This window comes from Stegostoma tigrinum, chromosome 22, assembly GCF_030684315.1.
Source record: "Stegostoma tigrinum isolate sSteTig4 chromosome 22, sSteTig4.hap1, whole genome shotgun sequence".
NCBI classification, from domain to species: Eukaryota; Metazoa; Chordata; class Chondrichthyes; order Orectolobiformes; family Stegostomatidae; genus Stegostoma; species Stegostoma tigrinum.
This window is the reverse complement of record NC_081375.1, coordinates 49,320,068-49,332,760: the sequence shown is the minus strand read 5'-3', so window position 1 is coordinate 49,332,760 and position 12,693 is coordinate 49,320,068. Positions and strand designations below refer to the sequence as shown.

General features: G+C 40.1%; 1 protein-coding gene across 4 annotated transcripts in view; it reads left to right on the top strand.

Annotated features, from left to right (window-relative positions):
• LOC125463565 (uncharacterized) overlaps positions 1-5,193 on the top strand; it is a 51,421-nt gene extending 46,228 nt beyond the window's left edge. For all 4 annotated transcript variants that reach the window (XM_048554947.2, XM_048554946.2, XM_048554949.2 and 1 more), the window contains exon 6: positions 431-5,193. The gene's annotated coding sequence lies outside the window, so the exon portion shown is untranslated. The remainder of the gene's footprint in view (positions 1-430) is intronic.
• Positions 5,194-12,693: the final 7,500 nt, after the last annotated feature.

The following is a 12,693-nucleotide window of genomic DNA, read 5'->3' as shown; positions in this document are numbered from 1 at the left end:
CTCACCTGCATATCCCTGGGCACTATGGGAAAATTAGCATGGCCAGTCCACCTAACCTGCACGTCTTTGGACTGTAGGAGGAAACCGGAGAACGCAGACACGGAGAATGTGTAAACTCCACACAGACAGTCGTCTGAGGGTGGAATTGCACCCTGGTTCTGTGAGGCAGCAGTACTAACCACTTCACTACCGAGTTCTGAAACTTCGACTCAAAATTAACTATTTCTCTGACCTGATGTTGCCGGACCTGTTGAAGTCCAGCATATTTATACATTGAATTTTCAGCATCTGCATTATATCCAGTCTCTGCTTTTATTATCATTGTTGAGAATATAGGTACACAGTTAAAACACACTGGCTACAGGTGACAGTTTTGCCTTGTAATATTATTGACAGTATTAATATTCATTTGCGTTCCTCCTCTTCACAGATTCCCAGGAGATGGTCAAGATGTTTTGAGAGAGAGTCAGCCTTTACAATGCAGCAAACTGAAGATAAAGAAAGCACTGTGGTCTACCATGCCCTTTATTTTGCATCTGTTGGTTAAGTAGAATGAGTTAATGTTCACATATGTCCAAGATCTTCAGTCATTATTAAGAAGATTATTTTTCCCCTCATTAACAAGACTGTTCGGTGACAGTGATGGGAAGGTGTGTTTCTGTGTTGTGTTTAAACTTTCTGCCACAAGAACAGGAAGTGATCTAAATATGCAGTACAATACCATGATCATCTTAATGGTGCTTCTGTGTGAAATGTCAGGGTTAAAATCACCAAAGGTCCTGTTTCTAGTCATTTGATCTCCACACATTGTGGTGCACTGTCATTCTCAGCCTGCATGGTGATGCTGTAACAGTCAGCACTTAACTCAAAACATCAACACCGGGATTTCTTTGTGCCCTTGAAAGCTGTGGTCTCCTATTTAGTTAGCCCCAAGTGCAGTATAGCAGTATCATCCTCCTGCTAATAGTCAGTATTCAGTTAGTTGACCATGTCAGAGCAATATTGCTGGAAAGAGCAGAACAAAACAACATCACGTTAAAATCTTTTGGAAATGCTCATTGGAAACAGAGAACATGCTGTTTTACACTCATGGAACAAAAGAGGTCAGAATGATGTACTTAATGTGATCTTTTTTTCCCCATAGTTACAGGTAGCTACCATAAAATTGTTTCTGCATTGGTTGTTATTTGTGATTTGCCCCAAAATAGTCTTATGCAAAATTTGCCTTTTTGCTCTTGTAGCTACTTCACGAAGGATTATTATATGACAGGATTTTTGAAAAACTCACTGTAAATGACAGCCTTTTTGTTTTGGCCTCTACTCAAGGGCAAGATCTGTTAAACTGTGCCTATTTTTCAATTCCAGATTCTTTTAATACTTTAAATTCTACTGGCTTTTATGATCATTTGAGAAGCTATGGTTCTTTTCAAATACTTTGTTCCATATATTTTAAAACAAAAAGTAGACTCCTAACCACATTTTAATGGCTTGTTTAAAGGGCCGTTTTATCCAACTGCAATGTGTGTGAGTTGGTGAGCCTGACTCTGGTTAAGGATGGGTGTAACAATCTAAACATAATAAAAATTACAATTTAAAACCATTACTGTGTGGCTTGAGTAAGGGCAACAGACATTGAGTTTGGCTCACTTGACCTTAAGCCCCTAGTTTAGTTGTGTCCTGAAGGAGAAACGTGATGTAGATTTTGTTCTATTTAATACCTCTAGGTTAGGAGAATTGTGTAGTTATTTTGTGTCTTCTAAATAAATTGTGTATAACCCAGCCAAGGGAGCTCTACAGTGCAGATACCACTTTTATCATATATATAGAGATATATATATATATATATATATATATAAATCTATTTATTTTTAAAATTAACCATACTTAGAACTTCATAAATCCCTTAAATTCCATCTACTCTTCTTACACAGTGACTTATACAGCACAAATAAAGCTCAGTTAGGTTGAGCTATCTTGCAAGAGTTATTACAGTTGCCTTCTCAAAAATTCTTGATTAAGATGCATGAAACCAATCATATCTCAGATCTTCTGTAGTCTGGCGATCCAAGTGTACAGATTAAACTGGGAACTGTGACCAGTCTCAAATGCAGTGACAGGTGCTTTAAGCTTTAAAACACTGTCCCCAAACCTTGCTAAATATTGATGATCCTGCAGAACGCTTACATTTTCGTATTTTGTTTCATCTGACTTTTTTGACTTCGAAATAAATGAGTCTGTCCTCAATATTTACAATGTTGGCTGAAGTTCTGTCAAACTTCAGCTCCCTTGCCTAAAATTTACAAATCCCATTCAATTCTTGCTATAGTTGAATAGCTTCAGGCTGCATAATGAAGCATTGCTGATAGCCTCATGGAAAGCAGAACAGATGTGAAGTTCGGAAGAACTGCTTGCTTTGTAGGTTGCTCAAATCACAGTCCCCAAAAACAAGAGAACCCAACTGAGGAAAAGGGCACTTATTGCTGAACCTTTGCTGCAGAGGTTTAGTTTGACCTCAAATACACTTCTCTTCACTATGTCAGCAACATGAGCCAAACATCTTGAGGAAATCTCTGGCTGGACTTTTGTTACATGCTGACTGAGCTAATCCCATCTGAATCAGAATTCAGTGGTATGACATTTAAAGCAGAGAAATAAATTGATCATTGTTCTCACATCTAATCACTGTCCAATTGGGGATATGTATGTGGACTTCTAACATGTTCAATTATCAGTTAGCTTGCTGACATTCATTTACATCTGCACACATGTAGAATGCCCACTGGGTAAGTAGTTCCTGTAAAACTGATGCCCAGCATTGAGTACCTCAGGAAGAAAAGGGAGATGCAGTTTGAGATGCAGTGAAATAGAAGTACAGTTCTGGTAGTCCAGTGATTGCAGTGTTGCTGAGTGGTTTAACTCTCCGTTTGGGCCATAGTTTCTTGTCAGTCATGTGGTAAGTTGAGCAAATTTTATGGTCTCTGTATGTTTTGTTCAGAAGGCGAAATGTTACAAAGCTTGCTGTGATGTTTTGGACAGCTGGACAAACAGAAGTTTACGTTCCAAAGTGTAAAATGAAAAAGCCAAGGGGGAAGAGACGTATTTAACTCTTAGTGGTTTCTGCGCAAAGACTTAGGTGTACAACCATTCAGATATCTAGGAATCAGCCATTTTTTGAGCAAATGCACTTTCAGCACATCAGATTACTGTGACATATTGGATCATTGTAAAGGACCATGGTTTGTAATTTTAGTTGGTTTACTGAAAGATCATTATGGTTATCTTACTGCCTGTAGCCTTGTTAGAAGTCTTGAGATGGTTGAACCTCAGAAGCTAGCTGTTGTGATTTAATTGTTCCTAAAGATAAATGTAAATGTGAAGGGCAAAAATTAAAAAGGATTTTGTTAATTTTTTTTTGTATTCTTAAGTTTTCTTTATTGACGTTCTCCCCTTTTCTCTGTGATCTCTAACGTCTGACATAATGTGTCACCTCTGTTTTTGTTTATCTTGCACTTTTTGGGTTCTACTTTTACACAATTAAAGTTATTTTAATGTAATTATTACAATTATTTCATTATTGTAATTGTTATTACTGTGTCATAGATTTGCTCTTTGAGCTACAGTGGAAGACATATCACAGGGACCTATCTAAATCCCACCAAAGCATGATTCTTCTCTCAGTTCACTCCTACCTAGGAGTGTCTAGAAAGTGGTCAGGAGTTGAATCTGGGCAAATTTTCCTCTTCCCTAAACCAAGGAGAGCTGATTGCCATTCCCTGCTAAGATAACTGACGCATCTTTGGTTCATCATCTAACTGTGTAGATGTTTTTCAGCCACAGGCTGTCCTGTTTCATTCCTAATTCTCACCTTTGGCACTAGTTACAGAATAATAGATGCCACAAAGAACAAGAGTCTCTTTTACACTACAACTGAAGCAGAGTATTTAACTGGAGCAGCCTAACAAGGAAATGAAGTATTGCCTCCTCTTTAACTGTATTCTGGTTAAATGTTAGCTATGCAAATAAACATATTTGTTAACGTCAGCTGTGAATGACTGGGATAGCCTTACAAAAATCAGTCTAGGACAATTTTTAAAAAAAAACACAGCAAGGTAACTTTAGTCTGAGTCACTTGACGAGTCGTAGCTAGCAGTTGATATTTTCTGGTAACTTAATGCCAGAAATGACCAATAGCTCATTTTAAATTGGCTTGAAACAAATCTGTACTTGATGCAAAACAAATGTGTTTTATAGTGACTGTCGAGACTGGATGCCAATTTCATTTCTGAAACCTGTTCATTCCGAATGTTGTCTATTTCTCTTTTACCAACATGATGGTGTTGTAACCGGTTGTAACTTGCTCGTGACTTTGACAGCTGTCCTACAGTGTGCACCATGTTGTCAACCAAAAATACAATGGCAACAGATTGAGTTCTTCCCCCATTTTATTCTTGACTAGAAACTGGTGCAGCAAGTTGCCCCAAACTGAGGCTGAGTCTGAAACTGTGTCTGTGCCCTTCTTTGCCCTTCTCTCATTCCTAGTTTTAAACCTTAGTGGCCCACTGGTGTAAAACTGATTACTTCACATTACTCCTACTCTACCGATGCTGCATTTGCTGAGTTGTGCTTATCCTTAGGGCTGGGCTCCTTGCTTTCCAACAATCTTGCAATGTATTATGGAGGCCTACACCCAGCTAGATATGGAAGAGTTCCTACATCGTATGTGGCTGAGATGGGTAAAATCACAAATGAAGATGAACTGTACTGAAGCTACGAACGGAGCTGTTGTACTGGTCAGCATCTATTAATGAAATGAAGCTGGATATTGCTGCCCATGACCAGAAAAGGCAAAGCTAGCTCCACATCCTACATCAACCCTCAAAAGGCTGAGGCACTAATTAAGCAGCAAGAACCTCGTAATGAAGGTTGCTGTACTTGTTTACCAGCATTCACTGCAAATTGTTCGGATGTTTAACCCCGAGGTGCAGCCTCTTGTTGCATAGCAGTTTGGTGAAAAGTGCTTGGCTCGTGGGCTGCAGTTTACTGCTTTAATTGTATTTCTTTATACTGGCTTCATTTTCTTCAAGCTGAACTGAGACTTTTTATATATATTAAAAAGATGTCCTTTAAAATTAGGCTGCAAGAGTTTTATGTGCTTGTTGTATTTTATTTTTAAATTCAAGTGGTGTTTTGTCATTTCTGTATATTTCTTTCCATAAATAAAAATGAACAAGTTTTGGAAATAATTCTTGTGGAATTTGCTTCATATGTAAAGCAACAGTACTAGGTGTGTGTATATGAACTTATTAGTCATATCACTCCAGAGAGGGCTACTTAGGCCTTCACACCTGCTAATATTCTGTCCCCTCCTTGGTTCCATAGTTCTTGACCAACTCTAGTTTTTTAAAAAAAAACCTGTCAATCTCAGTTTTGAATTATCCAAATTACCCATACTTTTGACAGTAGTTTAGTTTAGAGGGCCAGGGAGAATGTTGGGTGGGGTGGGAGAGATGGTGATCTTACAGGTTTCCACCATTACAATTTGTACTTTCATAATTCAATTAACTTGATAGTTGATCCAAGGAGTTCTGCTGAGGTATTGCAGAACAAAATGGGGTATGGAACAATAATAGAGCTGCTTGAGCAGATAACCAACAGTTTGGCCAAAGTCCTTGGTTGCAAGAAGTGGGATGAGAGATTTCAAAGCCTAAGGTTGGAGGAACCCAGATAAGTTGGAGAGTTGTGGGGCTAGAGGTGTTGTGGAGGAATTAGGACACAGGAATTTGAAAACAGGGTGATGATTATGGAGTGAAGTGGGTGGAGAGGATGTTAGATGAACCTGAGTTTATAATGGTGGCCAGCAGACTGTGAGATAGTCAAGAAAAATTAAACATATGGATTTAAGTGTTGTAGTGATGGAATGGTCAGAATATAATGTCAGAGTCAAATATGACACCAACTCTAGTTCAGTTGCTAGAGAGAAGAATGGCATAATGACTATAGAGCTGGGGTATACGATAGGGGCAGGAGGCAGTAGTAGGCTCTAGGGAGGGGGAGAGAGAGAGAGAGTTTACTTTGTCTCACACACATACAGGTTATCGATAACCAGATTCCGTGCTGTGGCAGGATGGAAACCTGATCACGTGAAAATTGAAGTGTGTATAATCAACACTGGGTTATGGCTTCAATCAAGCCTGCTTTTCTGTCCTGTTCACCCTTTTCAATCAAAAATCTAATACTACCTTGAATAAATTTAATGAATCAACCTTGACTGCTTTCTGGAGTAGAAAATCTCCCCCTCATTGGGGGTCAGGGTGGAGGGAGGCAAATTCAACTGTGGAATTCCAGGAAATATAGACATAAATTTGCTAAGTTAATGACAGCAGATTCGAAGAAGGGGATACAAAAGCTTAAACACGTGCCAACAGATTCAAGAACAGCTTCTTCCCTGCTGTTATTAGACTTCCGAATGGACCCCTCAAATTTCAAACCTAATGTTGATCCTGCTTTTTGTGCACCTTCATCGCAGCTGTAACTTTGTATTCCTCATTCTGTTCTATCACTCTATGATCTTTGTATGGTACGATCTGTCTTTTATTGCATGCAAAGCAAAATCTTTCACTGTACTTAGGTACATGTGACCACACTAAATTGCATCAAAAATCTGTGGCGAGAAATGTGGGAGACAGGAAGAGAAGTCGGGTGGTCAGTGATTCAGTGGGAATAGAGTGCAGTACTTCATAAGGGTAGCTCACAATTACCTGAAGGGCAATTGGGGATGGCCCTACCAGAAACTCTCATTACAAGAATGAATTTTTAAAAAAAGGTCACGAAAGCAGGAGGTGAGTAACTTTCAGGCAAAATGAGTTTGAAGATGGCTTGAAGGAAATAAACTAGAGGTTGTGCATTGGGGAACCCTTAGAGAAAGTTTGGCTAGAGAAGTGGCAGAGACGGCAGATAGGATGGTCTCATTCTTCAGTCGACGAGCTGTTCTTATTTGTTTTGGAGGTTTGTGGGGGACACAAAGGTTTTAAGAGATCAGTTTACACTAGAAAACAGAAGCTGGGGTTATACTGATATTCCAGGACTATTTGCAAGGAGTAGTTTTAGCACAAAAACAGGGCATAACGTTGCTTGTGCAGGTCAACATATCTGACAGTGAATGACTTATTCATATTAAGGGTAATTGTTTTAGTGGGCACAAGAGCATCAAGGGGAGAGTGAAGAATGCAGTGGAGTAGATCAGTACCTTCAGAAAAGTCATTCGGAATGAAGAACCAAAGACTGAACAGTGGGATTTTGGAAGTGTAGTTCTTACTGAATTAGGATGAGTTTGGGGTAAATGCAGGAAGAAAGAGTCCACAATAGGGAAGACAGATATGACTGTGAAATTATACAAGGAAGTGACACGTACCCTTGGGTGTGATGGATAATATGAGGCCGCATGAGGTGGCAATTTCAAGGGAGTGGAGGGAGGCTGGCAGAATAGTAAACTCAGGAATAAGTGATGAGATGAAGATTGACAATACTGAGGATGAGGAGTTAGTGGAGAGGCTGAGGAAGGAAAATGATGAACTAGCTTATTGGGTGCTGAGATGGATGGTAAAGAATGAGGATTTTGAATGACATGGTAGGAGTAAAACTAGCTGAGATGTTTAAAGATGGAGAAATTGCTGATAGATTAGGAGACAGATCAAACACACTATCTTTTGCATAAATCTTTTACTGAATAACCTCATTGTAATTTTGAGGTGTGCCTCCTTGCTGTGGACTCCGTACCACCCACTGGACTGATTATTGAACTGATATTGGACTGATCATGATGTCGGCTGCATTATATCTGATAACTCTCATGATTTGGGGAAGCAATGGCCTATTGGTCTTAATCCAGAGACCCAGGTAATGCTCTGGGAATCTAGTTTCAAATCCTGCCATGGCAGATGGCGGGATTTGAATTTAATCAACAAAATCTGGACTTAAGAGTCTAATGATCTAGAAATTGTTGACAAATGTGAGGATAAATGTGTTTGTTGACAGAGTTCCGGTTGGAACACCAGGCTTTCAGGAATTCCCTGGTATGTCTCTGTTTGGCTTGTGCTATTATGGATGTGTTGTTCCAGTCAAATTTGTGTCCTTTGTCCGTATGTATTGAGACCAGTGAGAATTGGTCATGTCACCAAGAGACACATTGACCTGGACCTGATATACAAACCACTGAGAAACAGAACGGAAAGTAATGCCAATCACCCCAGCAAACTGAGGCATATAAATAACAAAACAGGACAGAACACCGACGCTTCACCAGAGGCACACTGATGGTGTCACCTAGCAGGGTGTCGAAATGTCTGCAACCAAACACACTAATTAACAAAAATATTCTGATCCATCTTTGGTAGGTACAAAGCAGATGATTTCCCAATTCCCTACATTGAACTGTTATCTTTTGCAGTTCTGCCCATACAAATCTATCATTGTCCCTTTGCAACTTTCTATGCCATGTACACACTATTGGGTGTGACCATCTGTGTAATCTCAGCAAATTTCGATATGAAGCTCTCTGCTTCTTTATTCAAGTCATTTATAAATATATTGGTATTTATGAACACCATGAGTCACATACTGCCAAAATGAGATGAAGGGGACGTGATGGCCTGGTGGTATTATTGCTGGATTATTAATCCAGAGACCCGTGTAATGTTCTGAGAATGGGGGTTCAAATCCCATAACGGTTTATGGTGAAATTTGAATTCAATAAAAATCTGGAATTACAAGTCTAATGATGACCATGAAGTCAATGTCAGTTGTCAGGAAAAAAATCCCATCAACCCACCAATGCCCTTTAGGGAGGAAAACTGCTATCCTTACCTAGTCTGGCCTACATGTGATTTCAGACCTACAGCAAAGTGTGGTTGATCCCTAACTGCCCTGTGGGCAACTAGGTATGAGCAATAAATGCTGGGCTCACCAGAGACGCTGTCATCCCATGAATGAATGGGAAAAAAATGGACTACCATAGTTTATATCCTTAATCTCCATTGGCTAATGCCTAATCAACTCCTAAGATATGATAAAAAGTTGCCCCTCATTTAATATACTCCTACCTTTACTAGGTCTTACATGGAAATATATGGAATGCCTTCTGAAAATAACATGGGCATCTTTGCATTTTCATAAATTAAACCAGGTTCATTGGACATAACAGAGATAATGGGAACTGCAGATGCTGGAGAATTCCAAGATAATAAAATGTGAGGCTGGATGAACACAGCAGGCCAAGCAGCATCTCAGGAGCACAAAAGCTGACGTTTCGGGCCTAGACCCTTCATCAGAGAGGGGGATGGGGAGAGGGAACTGGAATAAATAGGGAGAGGGGGGACATTGGACATAACAACCTTTACAGATCCAGCTCTCTGATCAGTTTAAGTTTACCCAAATGTTTGTCACTCTGTCACTAATAACAGATTGCGATAACTTGCCCTCCCTAGACCAATAAGTTTGTCTCTTGCTTGCTCTTAGCTACTGACTCACAATGACACTTTTCCGATTCAAAGCGATAATTCTTTACTCAATGTGAATGATCTTCCAGTTCTAAAAAAAGTAAAAGCAAAACACAGCAGAGATCTTAAATAAAAACACAAAGTTGCGGGGAAATTCAACAGGTCTGGCAGCTTCTGTGAAAGAAAGGCAAGTACACATCTAGTTCAGTAACTTATTTAGATTTGAGCTATTTTCTAGCTAATTGGTAAGATCGTTGTTCGGGCAAAGAGTTATTAGTTTACGTTGTATATCAAAAATCTGTCTTTTCCAAGGCTGAATTAGATTTTTGATTTGAGGAAGGACCCGAAACATTAACTCTGTTTTTTCCTTCACAGACGCTGCCAGGCCTGCTAAGCTTTTCCAGCAACTTCTGTTTTTGTTCCTGATTTACAGCATCTGCAGTCCTTTCGGTTTTTAGATTTTTGATCAAAACGGTTATGGGCGACCTGGCAAGAAGGTGGAGGTAAAGGAAGGATCAGATCAGCCATCATCTTTTGAAATAGCAGAGAATGAACAGATGGGCTGAATAGTCATTGCTTTTTCATGATCTCATTGTCACATGCTCCTGTGCTTTAGAATGGAACTGTCTGTTCCTTTATCATTCCTTGCACTTAGTGCTTTAAAACTACCCAGGAAGAAAGGCCTAGAACATCTGACTATTCTTCAATAATTTGAAGAAAGTCAGTAATCCTTGTGAAACAGTTTTTGGCAGCTGTCCCAGATCTGACACCCACCATTAGGCATATCTTTGTTTCTCACTACCGAGGGATTATGTGATGGTTCTATTTACAATTATTTTGGTTTGTAAATGAAATTGCTTCGATAACAGTATGTCTCTGACCTATTTCATCTTCATCTATTTTGGATGCTTATTAACCTCCACATGTGTAGTCCTGTGATTTTTTTTTCATTTCTATGGTGTACATTGTATTCTGTGACAAGTTGGTACATGTAGTCAAAGAATGTTTCGCAAAAATAAAACCACCACTTAAAATCTATGCCTATTGCAGAGTCATAGATTTCTAATGAGGCAAGAAATAGATGTTATCTTTACCACTTCAAGTGATTTAAGGCAATACTGAAGATTTCATGACATTATGTGAAGAGTAATCAATTCCTTGGCTAAAATTCCCAACTTAACTTGTGGCACAGTGGCGAGCAATGCTGCCTCATAGCACTAGGGTCCCTGGGTTTAATTCCAGCCTCAGGCAACTGTCTGTGTGTAATTTGCACATTCTCCCCGTGTCTGCATGAGTTTCCTCCCACAGCCCAAAGATGCGCAGGCTATGTGGATTGGCCATGCTAAAATACCCATAGAGTTCAGGGATGTTTAAGTTAGGTGGGTTAGCCATGGGAAATGCAGGGGTAGGGGAATGGGTCTGGGTGGGATGCTGTTCGGAGGGGTGGTGTGGGCTTGTTGGGCTGAATGGCCTGTTTGCACACCGTAGGGATTCTATGAACTTAACTGATAGTTTGTCATGGAATCTTGCTGTGCATAATGGACTGTCTCTTTCTCCTGAAAATTGTCACTGCACCTAAAAGTATAGAAAATGTTGATATAATAAACCACTCATTGCACGGTGACAACTTTTGATCTGGAAGCAGTGGAGTTGACACATTCTCCCTTTGTGTGGGTTTCCCCTAGGTTTTTAAAGTTTTCGAGAAGATTTGTAGCTTGGGTTGTGGATGAGGTGTAGACTTGCTCATCGAGATAGTGTGTTTGGTTGCAGACGTTCTGTCACCCTGCTTGGTAACACCGTCAGTGTGCCTCCAGTGAAGCATCGGTGTTCTGTCCCGTTTGCTATTTATATGCCTCTGTTTGTGGGGATGGTTGGTATTAGTTCTGTTTCTGTTTTGCAATGATTTGTATAGCGGGTCCAGTTCAATATGTTTGTTGATGGAGTTCCAGTTAGAATGCCAAGCCTCAGGAATTCCCTGGCATGTCTCTGTTTGGCTTGTGCTATTATGGATGTGTTGTCCCAGTCAAATTTGTGTCCTCCTTTGTCCATATGTAAGTGAGACTGGTGACAATTGGGTGTTTCTCTTGGTGGCCAGTTGGTGTTTGATAATTGAGGCCAATGACTCCAGCAAACCGAGGCATATAAATAACAAACGGGACAGACCACCGACGCTTCACTGGAGGTGGAATGGTGATGTTACCTAGCAGGGTGACAAAGCGTCTGCAATGAAACACACCAGCTCGGTGAGCACGTCTACAACTTTCTCCAGGTGCTCTGGTTTCCTTCCGCAGTCCAAAGATGTGCAGGTTAGGCGGATTGACCATGTTAAATAGCCCATAGTATGCAGGGAAGTGCAGTAGATCGATTAGCTATGGGAAATATAGGATTACAGGCATAGGGCAGGGGAGGTGGGTCTGGGTGGGATGCTGTTTGGAATGTCAGTGTGGACTCAATGGGTCAAATGGCCTGTTTCCACATGATAGGGATTCTATGATTCAATGAAAGTTAGGAAAATTTGGAACACTTACCTGGGAGTGGAGCAGCTCAGAGCAGAGAGACACTATAAATAGAGGCCAAGGCTTTGGGCCTAAAACATGAGAATCCAAGAGGCACACAATTCAGCTGCAGTGTCTTCAAAATGAGGTTGACAAAAAGTTACAATTCAAATAATAAAATTGCAATGCAATTGTTTGGTAAGAAATGTCTGTTGGGGACTAACTACAAATTGCTGTTAATTAGAAGGTATTTTAGATTTAAAGAAGTACTTAACTGAGAAACACCAGGATAAAGGTAAAGTGATAACGGGAACTGCAGATGCTGGAGAATCCAAGATAATAAAATGTGAGGCTGGATGAACACAGCAGGCCCAGCAGCATCTCAGGAGCACAAAAGCTGACGTTTCGGGCCTAGACCCCCGAAACGTCAGCTTTTGTGCTCCTGAGATGCTGCTGGGCCTGCTGTGTTCATCCAGCTCCACACTTTGTTATCTAGGATAAAGGTAAAGTCAGGGTCAACATAATACTGCAATTCAAAGGTAAAGTCAATGTAAGCTAAGTAATTAGGAAAATCAACTTGGATTTCTAAAGGGGAAATCACGTTTAACTAACTTGCTGGAGCTGTCTTGAAGAGTTAGCAGAAAGGATCAGTGAGGGTGATGCTATTGATATAGGAATTCAGTGGAATATCACACAACAGGCTG